Source organism: Cetorhinus maximus, chromosome 23 (genome assembly GCF_964194155.1).
Source record: "Cetorhinus maximus chromosome 23, sCetMax3.hap1.1, whole genome shotgun sequence".
NCBI classification, from domain to species: domain Eukaryota; kingdom Metazoa; phylum Chordata; class Chondrichthyes; order Lamniformes; family Cetorhinidae; genus Cetorhinus; species Cetorhinus maximus.
Genome location: NC_135901.1, coordinates 19,611,359 through 19,626,484, shown reverse-complemented (window position 1 = coordinate 19,626,484; position 15,126 = coordinate 19,611,359). Strand labels below are relative to the sequence as shown.

Genomic DNA, 15,126 nt, shown 5'->3' with positions numbered 1-15,126 from the left:
AAACACAGTGTGTTGAATCTTTTTAATATCTCAAACATAAGTTTGTTCCTCTTGAAGGGCTCTCCCTCTCCCCTGACTCCTCCATCCTCACCTCCAACAACAAGTGTGAGGACATCAGGGATCTTCTCTGTCACTAAGATTCAGACCCTCTGATCAGCTGAATCTGTTGCTTCCCTCCTTCCACTAGCCCACTGGGCCAAACTGTCTCTAAAATTCCCGTTTGTATGCGCCCTGAACTCACATTTTTCTCTAGTTTCTCTTCTATTTCCCTCTCAGTGCTCATCTTGTCTATGAGACCCACTTTCTGCTCCATTCACCCTATTCTCACTACACTACTGACCATCCATCTTCCCCTTGTTAGCTGATATTGTTAACAATTTTCTCTCTCTTTTGGTATTGTCCTTCTCATCTTTAACTGCATCATCACCACACATCCTAAAACAACCCTTGACTCCACTGTCTTTGCAAACTACTCCCCATCTCCAATTTCCATTTCCTCTCCAAACCCCTTGAACTTGGTGTCCTCCAAGGATCTATCCTTGGCCCCTCCTATTTCTCATCTACATGCTGCCAGTGGGTGACATCATCCAAAAGCACCATGTTAGTTTTCACATGTACACTGACAACACCCAGCTCTACCTCCCCACCATCCCTCTCCATTCCTCCACTACTACTAAATTATCAAACTGCTTATCCGACATCCACTACTGGATGAGCAGAAATTTCCTCTAATTAAAAATTGGGAAGAACAAAGCCACTGTCTTCGGTCACCACTACAAATTCCGTTCCCTAACTACTGAGTCCATCCCTCTCCCTGGGAACTGTCTGAGACTGAACCACACTCTTCACAATCTTGGTGTCAGATTTGACCCCAAGATGAGTTTCTGACCACATATCCACACCATCACTAATACCAGATATTTCAACCTCCACAACGTTGCCTGTCTCCACCCCACCGCAGCTCATCTGCTGCTGAAACCCTCATCCACACCCATGTTATCTTTAGACTTGACGATTCCAATACATTCCAGGCCAGACTCTCATATTCATCCCACCCGCATGCGGAAACATGTGATCATCCAAAACTCTGCCCCTGTGCTTTTTCACACCAAGTCCTGTTCACCCATTCCTCATCATTTTTGATTTATCCTTTTTACAGGGTATGGGCATCCCGGCTAGGCCAGCATCTGTCGCCCATCCCTAATTGCCCTTGAGAAGGTGGTGGTGAGCTGCCTTCTTGAACCGCTGCAATCCATGTGGTGTAGGTACACCCACAGTGCTGTTAGGAAGGGAGTTCCAGGACTTTGAGCCAGTGATAGTGAAGGAATGACCGTAGAGTTCCAAGTTGGATGGAGTGTCTCTTGGAGGGGAACTTGCAGGTGGTGGTGTTCCAATGTATCTGCTGCCCTTGTCTTTCTAGATGGTAGAGGTTGCAGGTTTGGAAGGTGCTGTTGAAGGAGCCTTGGTGAGTTGCTGCAGTGCATCTTGTAGATAGTACACAATGCTGTCACTATGCATCACTGGTGGAGGGCGTGAATGTTTAAGGTGGTGGATGGGGTGCCAAGCAAGCGGGGTGCCAACCAAGCAGGATGCTCTGTCCTGGATGGTGTTGAGATTTTTGAGTGTTGTTGGAGTTGAACTGATCCAGGCAAGTGGAGAGCATTCCACCACACTCCTGACTTGTACCTTGTAGATGGTGGACAGGCTATGGGATGTCAGGAGCTGAGTTACCTGCCATAGAATTCCTAGCTTCTGACCCATTCTTGTAGCCACAGTATTTATATGGATGGTTCAGTTCCGTTTCTGGTCAATGATAATGTTCATATGGGGCTATCGTGTATGATTGGCTCCTGGTCAAGCAATGCTTCGATTTCAAAATTTGTATCCTTGTTTGCAAATTGTTCCATGCCCTCTTCCCTCCCTATCTCTGTAATCTCCAATCACACACCCGCTGAGATATCTGCGCTTTTCACATTCTGACCTCTTTAGCACCCCTGATTTTAATTACTCCATTGGTCACCAGGCCTAGGTGTGAAGCTCTGAAATTCCCTCCCTAAACCTCTTAACCTCTCTCCTATTCGAGATTCTTGTTACAATCTGCCTCTCCAATCATGTTTTGGCCATTTACCAAAATAACCCCAATGTGATTCGGTGTCAACTTTTGTTTTATGAAACTCGTCTGAAGCACATTAATTGTGTTATATAAATACATGTTGTTACTGTTTCACAACAGCCAGTTTGTGCACAGTTAGATTCCATAAGCAGCAATGAGACCAGTGACTGATTAATCCAATTTTTGTTTGGTGGTGTTAGTTAAAACACAAATGTTGGTCCCACTGCACCAGGAGAACTCCCCTGTGGACAGTATGTGGAGATGTTGAGATCTCCTGAGCTGAGAGTGGAGATGATTGAGCTGTCGGGCCTGCACTGTACCTTGAAGAACTGCTGTCTGGGATCTTTCCTCTTAATTCACTGACTCCCAGCTGAAGTTATTTCTGCAGTAAAATAGTTAACTTTGAATATCAATCCCAATTTAATCTTTGGAGCAAAATCTACAGCTTTTAATCAGTTGTAAAAGAGAAATAAGTTCTTGTGTTCATTTAGAACCTCAGAACATCCCAAAGTGATCCACAGTCAATGATGCATTTTGGAGGAAGAATGAGGAGAGGCAGTATAAACTAATTGGTATAATTTTAAACAAAATGCAGGAACAGAGTGACCTGGGAGTGTAAGTGAACAAATCCTAGAATACGACAGGACAAGTTGATCAAGCTGTTTGAAAAATGCTAATAGGGACCTTGGATTTATCAATAGAGGCATGGAGTACAAAAGCAAGTCAGTTATCCTGAATCTTTATAAATCTGGGGTTAATCCTAAACTGAAATATTGTGTTCAGTTCTGAGCACCACACTTTAGCAAAGATGTCAAGGCCTTGGAGAGAGTACATGGAAAATTGACCAGAATAGTATCAGGGATGAGGGGTTTCTGTTATGTGGAGAGACCGGAGAAGCTCTTTAGAGCAGGGAAGGTTGAGGAGTGATTTAACAGAGGGAGAAATTCTACACAGGGAGAATTTTTTCCATTGGCAAGATGGTTGGTAACCGCAGGATACAGGTTTAAAATGATTGGCAAAAATCCAGGGTGAAGATGAGGAGAGATTATTTTACTCAGTGAGTTATGGTGATCTGGAACACATTGTCTGAACTGGTGGAAGCAGATTCTGTTAAACTCTCAAAACTGATTTGGACTTTGATTTAATAAGGAAAGGTTTGGAGGGCTCTCGGAAAAGAGCAGGGGAGTGGGATAGATTGGTAGCATTTTCAGAAATACAGGCACATGGGGCTGAATGGCCATCATCCATGCTCTATGATTCTATCATACGATGTTTACTATGAATCATTATATTATTATAGGTCGAAGAATCTCCTAAAAGAACAGCAGAGAAGGAAGCTCCATCCAGTGACCTCTCATCTGACGCTCACAATGCCCGGGTGATTGACAGCAGCTCCAGACCAACAGGAAGAGGGTGCGGGACAGGAGGACCTAGTGGCAGCCCCTGGTCCTCCAACCAATTCAAGTGAATGAGGGCAGGGAGCTGAGCCTGGATCTCCCTCGTTGGCTGAAATGCTGCATCATTTTGGAAGCTGATTTGCCTCAAACTCCAGGAGAAAACTGGACCTTTCTGTTTGTGGCTTTAAACAGATGAAACCCTGTGGGTGTGGAGCAAACACTTCAACATTTGTTATTGAAATGCATTGCTTCAGGACAGACAGCAGGGAGAATTTGAGGGAATAACACAGTGTAGTGAGACTGAAAATTCAGTGGCAGGATTGGGGAGCTGGGACTTGTAATTGAAGGCTTAAGAACTGAAACAATCTTGAGCAAGAAAGGAGAAGTGACAAGAAACTGAATAAAAAGTAACAGGACATCACATGGCCTCTTATCAAAGAGAAATCAACAATTCATCACAACTCATCAATAAATTCCAACTGTCAGAATGAGCATGATTCATTCCTGAATGTAATTTCTCTCTTTATTCTTTATGGAATGTGGGCATTGTTGACAAGGCCAGCATTTGTTGCCCATCCCTAATTGCCCTTGAGAAGGTGCTGGTGAGCTGCCTTCTTGAATACGACTGAGTGGCTTGTTCGGCCAGTTCAAAGGGAAGTTAAGAGTCAACCACATTGCAGTGGGTCTGGAGTCACATGTAGGCCGGACTGGGTAAGGATGGCAGATTTCCTTCCCTGAAGGACATCAGTGAACCAGGTGGGGTTTTAGAGCAATTGATGACAGTTGTCTTGGTCACCATTACTGAGACTAGCTTTACATTGCAGCTGAGGAAGAAGAGTCATACAGACTCGAAACATTAACTCTGTTTCTCTCTCCACAGATGCTCCCAGAGCTGCTGAGTTTTTCCAGCATTTTCTGTAGATGAGGCTGGACACACAAGTGAATCTTTTCCCTGCATGGAGCAGATGGACAGCATGTTCCAGGTGTGAAGTCGCTGGTGTATCCAGAGACTGGATAACTGAGTGAATCTCTTCCCACACAAAGAACAAGTTTTTCTGCCTCTCCCCAGTGTGAATACACTGGTGTTTCTGGGGTCTGGATGATTTTATAAATCGTTTTCCACACAGGGAGCTGATAAACAGCCTCTCCCCCTTGTGGCAGTATTGGTGTGTTTCCAGCAGGAATGGACAACTGAATCGCTTCCCACAGTCCCCACATTTCCACGGTCTCTCCCTGGAGCGGTTGTCCTTGTGTCTCTCCAGGTTGGACGATCAATTGAAGCCTTACATAGGATTACATAGGATATACAGCACAGAAACAGGCCATTCAGCCCAACCAGTCCATGTCGGGTGTTTATGTTACACTCAAGCCTCCTCCCATCTTTGTAGACCTAAAGCTACCATCATAACCCGTTATTCTCTTCTCCATCAAATGCTTGTCTAGATTCCCCTTAAATACATCCAAGCTATTCATTTCAACCATTCCCTGTAATAGCGAGTTCAACATTCTTAGCACTTTTAGGTGAAGAAGTTTTTTCTGATAGCCTATGGATTTCTTGGTGACTATCTCATATTGATGGTCTCTAGTTTTGCTCTTCCCCACAAGAGGAAACATTCTCCTTGTATCCTCTCCATCAAAACCTTTAATCATTTTAAAGACCTTGATTAGGTCACCCCCTCAGCCTTCTTTTTGAAAGAGGAGACCCAACCTGTCAATACTTTCCTGATATATAAACCTCCACATTTCTGATATAATCATTGTATATCTTCTCTGCTCCCCCTCCAGTGTCTCTACATCCTTTTTATAATATGGGAAGCCAGAGAAATGGAAAGCTCAGTTTGCTGAGAAAAGGGTCCAGAGAAAACAGAGACCAGTGAATCCTGCACCTTCTCAGCCCATGGTCTTCCTCTGCAGCAATTACAGCAGATACTGTCCTGTCAGAGTGAGGTTCCTGAATGTTTCCTCTTGTGGGGAAGAGCAAAATTAGAGACCATCAATATGAGATAGTCACCAAGAAATCCATAGGCTAATTCAAAAGAAACTTCTTCACCCAAAAGTCCTGTAATTTATTGCAGTCCTCCTCAGTGCTGAAAAACTCTCCAATTTGGTTCTATCTGCAGATTTTGAGATTATGTATTAGATTCCAAAGTCCAAATGGTTTATGTAAATTGTGAATGGCCGTGGTCCCAGCACTGATCCTCGTGGAACATCACTTCCCACCTTCTGTCACTCTGAATAACTCCCCTTTACTCCCACTCTCTGCTTTCTGTCTTGAATCGAGCAAGCAATCCATTCTGTCACTTGTTCCCCTGATCCACATTCTCGGATCTTATTCATTAGTCTATTATGGGCCACTTTATCGAAGGCCTTTGGAAAATCCAGATGAATTATACCTAATATATTACCATTATCTACTCTCTCTCTCTTCTCTCCTCTCCTCAAAACATTCAATAAGATTGGTCAGACAAGATTTTCCCTTTTGAAATCCATCCTGACATTTCTAGATGTTCTTCTATCTCACCTTTAGTAGAGATTCTATTATTTTTCCTGCCACCAATGTTAAGCTGAATGGTCTATAACTCCCTGGACATGTTCTGACCCCCTTCTCAAATACAGGAATTATATTGACTAACCACCAGTCCTCTAATGCTATGCCTTTTGAATGAATTATTAAGTATGAGCAGTACTGCCACTGCTATTTCTTCCCTACACTCTTTTAAAATACGTGAATTCAATCCATCCGGACCACTTTATCCCCTTTGAGTTTATTTAGTTTATTCAATACATCTTTTCTTGACTTTCAATGCACTTATTGCATTACTCATCTCAATAATTCAATGCCCTGTTGGCCTGTTCTCTCTCCCTGGGAAACAAGGCAAAATAATTATTTAATATATTTCTGCCATCTCCCTATCATTCCCTGTGCTATTATCCTGTCTAATCCCTTAATGGTCCAATTCCCATTACAGCCATCATTTTTTTTATAGATATTGTAAAATCTTTTACTATTTTGTTTATATTCCTTGATAATTTAATTTCATTATGGAGGCGTCACTGTGAAGAATGTATAAGTCAGTCAGCAGTCAGTGTATAACACAGCACTGGATAGAGACATTCAGTATATAACACACCACAATGTATAGAAATAGTCAGCATATAACATACTGCACTGGAAAAAGGCAGTCAGGATTTAACACAACAGACTGGATCGAGGCAGTCAGTATATAGCACACCACACTGGATAGAGGCAGTCAGGATTTAACAAACCACACTGGATAGAGGCTGTCAGTGTATAACACATCACACTGGACAGAAACTTACTACTAAGTCAGTCAGAATTGTCAGTAAGAATTAATCAGCACTTTCTATTTGTAGATGTTAAGCAGTGGAACCTTTCAGACACTGAATTTGATTTTGCACCAAAGATCAATTTAGGATTGAAGTAAAAGTTCATAATTTTATTGTAAATGAATTCCTGTTGAGAGTTCTTGAATTAAGGGGAAAGGTCACAGATGGTGCTTTTAAAAAGGGACACTGCAGCCCCGAAAATCCGTGACAGATCCAAAATATTAAACTCCTGCCAGTTTACATTAAAATGAACAAACTAAATATTGTTAGACTATCAGTCATGGATGTGATTAACAGTATCAACAACAGCAGAATCCAATCCCTGTAATCACTTATGAACCCGCTGATGTGTCAGCAGGTGTTGTGACTGAGTGAATCTCTTCCCACAAACGGAGCAGGTGAACGGCCTCTCCCCAGTGTGAACTCGCTGGTGTGTGAGCAGGTGAGAGGACCGAGTGAATCCCTTCCCACACACACGGAGCAGGTGTACGGTCTCTCCCCGCTGTGAATTCGCTGGTGTGTCAGCAGGTTACATGAGTGAGTGAACCCATTCCCACATACAGAGCATATGAATGGCCTCTCTCCAGTGTGACTTCGCTGATGTCTCAGCATGTTGTTTAACTGAGCGAATGCCTTCCCACACTCAGAGCAAGTGAATGGCCTCTCCCCAGTGTGAACTCTTTGGTGTTTCAGCAACTGGGATGAATTAGTGAATCCCTTCTCACACATGGAGCAGGTGAACGGTCTCTCCCCAGTATGAACTCGCTGGTGTGTCAGCAGAGTAGTTGACTGAGTGAATCTTTTCCCACACATGGAGCAGGTGAATGGTCTCTCCCCAGTGTGAATTCGCTGATGTGCAGTGAGGTTGGATGAACACCTGAACCTCTTCCCACAGTCAGAGCAGCTGAAAGGTCTCTCCTCAGTGTGAGCTCGCTGGTGTGACTGGAGACAGAAGGACTGAGAAAATCCCTTCCCACACACGGAGCAGATGAATGGCCTTTCCCCAGTGTGACTGCGTCGATGGTTTTCCAATTGGGATCGGTAATTGAATCCCGTCCCACAGTCCCCACATTTCCACAGTTTCTCCATGGTGCGGTTGTTCTTGTCTCTCTCCAGGTTGGATGAATAGTTAAAGCCTCGTCCACACCCAGAACACGTGTACGGTTTCTGCTCACTGTGAATGGTGCGATGTTTGTTTCAGGCTGCGTAATTAGTAAAAGCTCTTTCCACAGTCAATTCACTGGAACACTCTCACTAGGGTGTGTGTGTCTCGGTGCTTTTCCAGTCACACTGATGTTTGTGATCTTTTCCCAAATTCAGAACAGGTAAGCATTGCTCCTTTCACATTCAAAGGCCGATAATATTCAGGTCCTTAAGAATCGAGTGACTCTGTCAGATCTTGATCTGATGTTTGTTTTGAGTTTTCCACCTGCAAATGCTCCCTTTCTGATATCCTGTAAAAGGAGTTTACAAAAGTTCACTCTGTCAGTGTCAAGAGAATTCTAGTTGCTATGAAACATATTTCCTTCACTTGTTCCCCAAAGGTTTAACTCCCTGTCCCACCAACTCTTCCTCGTCATTTTCTCTCCTGGTCACTGGGATGTTGAAGCTCCACCTATTCTCGGTTCCCTCACCAAGATGGCCACGCACGCTCCCTGCTCGCTGAACAGGCCCACCTTCATTAGGTCATACAAAATAGGAACAGGACAAGACCATTCTGCCCCTCGAGCCTGCCCTACCCTTCAATAAGCTCATTGCTGATCTGATTCAATAAACACGGGGCCTATGGGCTCCAATGAAAGCAGCCACATTCTCCATGACAGATAGTCTCTGGTCTCTCCTGCAGCCCAAAGACCCTCCAAGCTCCCTGCACTCCTCCAATTCTGACCCCTTCCTCACCCACCCGCCCACATCCCTCCATCGTTGGCGGCTGTGCTTTCAGCTGCTGAGGTCCCAAGCTCTGGAATTCTCTCCCTAAACTTCTCCCACCTCCTTTAAGATACTTCTTAAAATCTTTGACCAAGCTTCTGATCATCTGTGAAGCACCTTGGGATGTTTTACTGTGTTAAAAGTTCCATAAATTTTTTTCTTTATTCTTTCATGGGATGTGGGTGACACTGGCTAGGCCATCATTTGTTGCCCATCCCTAATTGCCCTTGAACTGAGTGGCTCGTGAGGCTATTTCAGTCGGCAGTTAAAAGTCAACCACATTGCTGTGCATCTGGAGTCACATGTAGACCAGACCAGATAAGAATGGCAGATTTCCTTCCCTAAAGGACGTCAGTGAAGCAGCTGGGTTTTACAACAATTGATGATAGTTTCATGGTCACCAAATGCAACTTGCAACCTTGCATTTGTGGAATCAGAAAGACCACACAACACTAAATCCTCATACCATAATTACCACAATCAGTTTCCGACTGGAAACTTAAACCTGCCGTTTCACTTTCAGTCAGGAACAGATCACGGTTTTACACCAATCTCTGATTTGACAGCACATTTCCAGTATTCACCATTTTTCTTCCTCATTCTAAACCCAGTTGTAAAGGCGCCTTCAATTCTGTGTCTAGGAGCTCTGAACCATGGAAGAGAGCGGCTGGGACACATTTCTTACACACCCCAGGATTAACCCAAGTGTTCAGTCCTCAATGTGATTAACAGCAGCAATAACTGAAGAATCCAGCCTTTGCATTCACTTGTGAACGCGCTGGTGAGTCAGCAGGTTAGATGACCGAGTGAATCCCTTCCCACACACAGAGCATGTGAATGGCTTCTCCCCGGTGTGAGTGCGTTGGTGTTTCAGCAGATGGGATGAACAAATGAATCCCTTCCCACACACGGAGCAGGTGAAGGGCCTTTCCCCAGTGTGTACTCGTTGGTGTGTCAGCAGGGTGGATGACCGAGTGAATCCCTTCCCACAAACAGAGCAGGTGAAGGGCCTCTCTCCAGCGTCGGTGTCTCAACAAATTATTGTTGCTTTTAAAGCTCTCCTCACAGTCAGAACATTTAAAAGTTCTCATTTCAGAGTGAATACGACGGTGTCTCAGCCGATTGGAAGAATTAATGAACCCCTTGCCACACACAAAGCAGGTGAACGGTCTCTCCCCAGTGTGAGTGCGCTGGTGTACAGTGAACTCAGATGATTTTCTGAACCCAGTCCCACACTGAAAGCACCTGAATAGCCTCTCGTCAGTGTGAACACGTTGGGACATCAGGTCCCCAGAACTTTTATAGCACTTCCCGCAGTCTGGGCATTTAAAAGATCTCTCCTCAGTATGAACTTGCTGGTGTGTCAGCAGGTTGGATGACTCTCTGAATCCCTTCCCACACTCAGAGCAGGTGAACGGTCTCTCCCCAGTGTGACTGCACCAATGGATTTCCAGCTGGGATGGCCAAGTGAATCCCCTCCCCACATTTCCAGGGTTTCTCTGTGGTGTGGGTGTCCATGGGTCTCTCCAGGTTGGATGATCAGTTGAAGCCCTGTACACACACAGAACATGTGTACAGTTTCTCCCCACTGTGAATGGTGTGATGTTTTTCAGACTGTGTAAATGGTTGAAGCTCTTTCCACAGTCAGTTCACTGGAACACTCTCCCTCAGGTGTGTGTGTCTCGGTGCTTTTCCAGTCACACTGATGTTTGAAATCCTTTCCCACAGACAAACATTTCTCCTTCCACATTCAGCGGCCAATGTTATTCAGGTCCAGATGCATTGAGTGGTTCTATCAGGTCTTGACGTGATGTTTGGTTTGAGTTTCCTGTCTGTAAATCCTCTCCTTTCAATGCCCTGTGAAAGGAGTTTACAAATGTCATCACTGTAAGTCCAGGTTAGAAATTCAGAACAGACAATTCTAGTTTCTGTGGAACGCTTTTTATTTTTGCTCCACATCCCACACACTCTCCCTCTTGCCTCTGCAGAATCCAGTTAAGTTTCTTTCCTCCATCCCCAGTTTTCTCTCTCCCTCCACTCTGGCTGGGTTCAGTTTGCCACTCCCTGTTTGCAGACTGAGAGTAAAATCAATTAATCAATCATCTTCTCTCCTGGTCACTAGTACCCTGAAGTCCTCTTATCAAGATGGCCACATGCACCCTGCTGAACAAGCCCCACCTTCCTCACTCAACTGGCAACCTGCAGCTGGGGTAACCTGGGCCTGTCACCGGGAAGGAAGGCCAACATCCTGGATCCTGACTCTCTATTTCTCAGACAGTCTCTCAGGATCGAGGATGACTTGCTTCCACTCTGATCTGATATGTTCTGAAATGGCTGATAAGTCCAATGCCTGATCTGCAGACACATGTGGGGCAGGTACTGCCTGAAGGGTTGGGTAGATGGGTAGTTTGCAGGGTCGTGCGTTCTCTCAGATGCTTCAACTTCCCCTCTGCGTGTTCCCGACCAAGTGTCTCGATGTATTCCAACATATGAAACAGGACCACAAGTCGGCCATTAGGCCACTCGAGCCTGCTCCACCATTCAATAAGATCATGGCTGATCTGTTTGTGTTGAATTCCACATTCCCATCTACCCCGATAATCTAGGATTCCCTTGCCAACAAGAATCTATCTACTTTCGCCTTAAAAATATTCAGTGACCCCGCCTCCACCACCTTCTGAGGCAGAGTTCCAAACTCGCACAACCTTCCTAGAGAAAAGATTTCTTCTCCTCATCTCTGTCCTATAAGGACGATCCCTAATTTTCAAACAGTGCCCCCTAGTTCTGGACTCATCCACAAGAGAAAACATCCTTTCCATGTCCACCTTATCAAGACCATTCAGGATCTTCTATACTTCAATCAAGCCACCCCTCACTCTTCTAAACTCCAGCGGAAATAAGCCCAGCCTGTCCAACCGATCCTCATAAGACAACTTACTCATTCCAGATATCAATCTAGTAAACCTCCTCTGAACCGCCTCCAATGCATTTACATCCTTTCTTAAATAAGGAAACAAAAACTGCACACAATATTTGAGATGTGGTCTCACCGATGCCCTGCTCGGTATAACTAAAGTATAACATCCTTACTTTTATGTTCAATTCCTCTTGAAATAAAGGATAGCATTCTATTAGCATGCTGTATTACATGCTGTACCTGCATACTAACTTCTGGTGACTCATGCACGAGGACACCTAGATCCCTCTGCACCTCACAGTTCTGCAGTCCTCTGTTTAAGTAATTCTCTGCTTTTTTATTCTTCCTGCCAAAGTGAACAACTTCACATTTTCTCACATTATATTCCATCTGCCCACTCACTCAACTTATCCATATCCATCTGAAAACTCCTTATGTCTTCTTCACAATATATTTTCCTCCCTATCTTTGTGTTGTCTGCAAATTTAGCCACCATACCTTCGCTCACCTCATCTAAGTCATTGATTTAATTGGAAAAAGTTGAATCCCCAGCACAGTCCCCTGTGGGACCCCACTCGTCACATCCTGCCAATCAGACAAAGACCCATTTATGCATACTCTCTGTTTTCTCCCAGCCAGCCAATCTTCTATCCAGGCTAATATGTTACCCCCTACACCATGAGCTTTTATTTTCTGCAATAAACTTTGATGTGGTGCCTTCCGAATGAGCCTTCTCCATTTTGACCATTCACAATCCAGGGAGTTGGTGGGGATATTTTGATCTCTTCAAGGGCATGTTGAGGAGATCTAAAAAAAAAAAAAAAAAATCTGTTCTTATCAGTTTAACTGTTTAGAGCCCCTCGGGCTGTACAGATCAAAATGAAAGGCTGTAAATGATTGTAATATTGTTTGTACTGATGCACCTGGTGATACATTTTGTAAAAGTTTAACCTGGATTGTACCCTTGTAATGTTGTTTTTGAAATGGTTTGGAATGTGATTGAAGATATTTTATGAATAAAGTATATTTTTACAAAAAAAAAAAATGTTGAGGAGATCTCTAAAGCATTTCTGCTGTCCTCCTGGAGTCTCCTGCTGTGACTGAGTTCTGAGTAGAGCAGTTGCTTTATGCGTCAGGTGTCAGGAATACAAGCAACGTGTCCCATCCAGCAGAGCTGGTTTTGAGTGATTAGCCCCGCGATGCTGGGTGAGTTGGCTTGGGAGAGGACGTTGCTTTTGTACTGCCTTTCTTGAATTGAACATCCACAACTCCATTCCTCAATACCCTGTCCTGCTCAGTTTCGGTGCTCCCATGGTCCACAGCAAAAATGTAAAAGCTATTTGACAGCTGACAAACAACAAGATATTCTGGAGCAGATGGAATCCCTGCTGAAATTCTGAAACACAGTGGAGTTATACTCCTGGCCCCGCTGCATAGCCACATATTCCTCACCAGCGAAGAGGGATCCATGTTGGGGGATCTCTGGGACACTCAGATTGTGAATATATTCAAGAAGGGAGACAAGTCTAATTGCGGTAATTACAGAGGAGACTCCCTACTGTCTGCCACAGGGAAATTCATTACAAGGAGCCTCCTCAATCACTTTCTCTCTGTGGCCAAAGAGCTCCTTCCAGAGTCACAGTGAGGTTTCCCCCATTGGGAGACATCACAGACATGATCTTCACTGTGTGGAAAACCAAGAAAAATGCAAGTAACAGCACCAACCACTGTGCTTGATCATTTTGGACCTCAAAAAAGACGTTTACAAGTTCAAATGTAAAGTATTATCCTGTATCCTTCTCCAAGCCGTAATCCTCATCAATGGAAACACTACAGACCCTATCTCAGTGAAAACTGGGATCAGACAAGGCAGTGTCATTGCACTAACCCTCTTCTTCAGTTTCTTCCCTGTATCTCACTTCGTGCAAATTGTCCACAGGCGTGGAGATAATCTACAAAAGAAACAGGAAACGAACACTGCCTTCAAAATACAATCAGAATCAGTCCAACCTCAGACACTGAGCTCTCGTATGCAGATGCCTGATTTTTATGTTAATTCCATCCATCTCCCTTGATTCCATGACCCTTAATTCTCTCTTGCCTCACAAATGTCCAGCAATCTCAGTTTTTGAATTTTCAATTCATCAAATCTCAACAGAATTCCAGATTTCCACTATATTTTCTGTGAACTGATTTCTAACATTGTTCCTGAACAGCCGAGTCTCAGTTACACAAATAAATATCACTGATTTGTACATTTAAATGGTAACAATTATTTTACTCTTAACTTGATATGCAACAAAATTGCAAAGAAACATAATTTTAGTAAAATACGGTGGATGCTGGAAATCTGAAATAAAAACAGAAAGTTCTGGAAATCCTCAGCAGGTTTGGCAGCTTCTGTGAAGAGAGAGAAACAGATTTAACATTTCCAATCCAATTTGATTCTTCTTCAGAGCTGAGTATTTCCAGCATTCTGATTTCATTTTAAACACATAATTGATGTAAACGTTATTGTCCTTACAGGTATCTGGATGTAAATCTGATTTCAGACCTTCCTCTGAACAGTTTTCAAACTGACTCCAGTTCATTGTCCATTCCTTCACTAAGGACCCGGATGGAAAACCCTCAACACAAGATGGCGGCGGCCGGTTGCCCGGGTAACCCGGGCCTGTCACCGGGGGGGGGGGGGGGGGGGGGGGGAAAGAGCCCCGCCCTCACGCCCGACATCCCCCACGAAGATGGCCGCCTATGCGTCCGGCTCCCTGAACAAGACCCAACTTCCTCTCCCAAGATGGCGGCGTCCGGAGAGCCCGTTTTCAGTGCGCAGGTGCAGTGTGGGTGTGCGCTCTGAGCATGCTCAGTGTCGGTCACGGTGACAGAGTGAGGAGGAGCGGACGGTTTGGGAGGCGGGAGGAGATTGTGGGCACAGGGTAGGAATGGAAACCGCGGCTGGAATGGGAACTGGATCAACTTCTGGGGTAGGCCCCAGGCCCCGTGTTTACCCCGCGGTGACAGGCCCGGGGGGAGGGAGCGATGGAGCCGGCGGCTGGACAGGGAGGATTTGGAAACACTTTATGGATCCGCAAAGCGGCCGCTCAGTTAGTGGTTAATGGAGATCAGAAACCCAGAGTCAGAGTGTCGAACCCCACATTGGGTGGTTGTTTTATTAAATATCGTTATTTATTATTTATCTACCCAAGAATATGTTCATATATATAAAAATAAGTCATGTAATGGCATCTGTGAAAAGACCTATTAAAATACAATCCCCTGATGTGTTTCTGATGAGAATTTGACTGACAGGATTTTGGGGAACAGTCGATCCTAACATGATTGTGTTTTAATTTACTCAGATTTCAGCTCGTATTTCAAAACTTAATTTAGAATGTCAGTCCAGCAGCAAATAGTAAAATGAGATA

General features: G+C 44.4%; 1 protein-coding gene and 1 long non-coding RNA gene across 2 annotated transcripts in view; both read right to left on the bottom strand.

Moving 5' to 3' along the window:
* LOC144697286 (uncharacterized) overlaps positions 1 to 15,126 on the bottom strand; it is a 229,749-nt gene that overhangs the window by 72,888 nt on the left and 141,735 nt on the right. The window lies entirely within an intron of this gene.
* The window catches only part of LOC144697360 (uncharacterized), a 309,889-nt gene that overhangs the window by 275,863 nt on the left and 18,900 nt on the right, over positions 1 to 15,126 (bottom strand). The gene's annotated exons all lie outside the window — the stretch shown is intronic.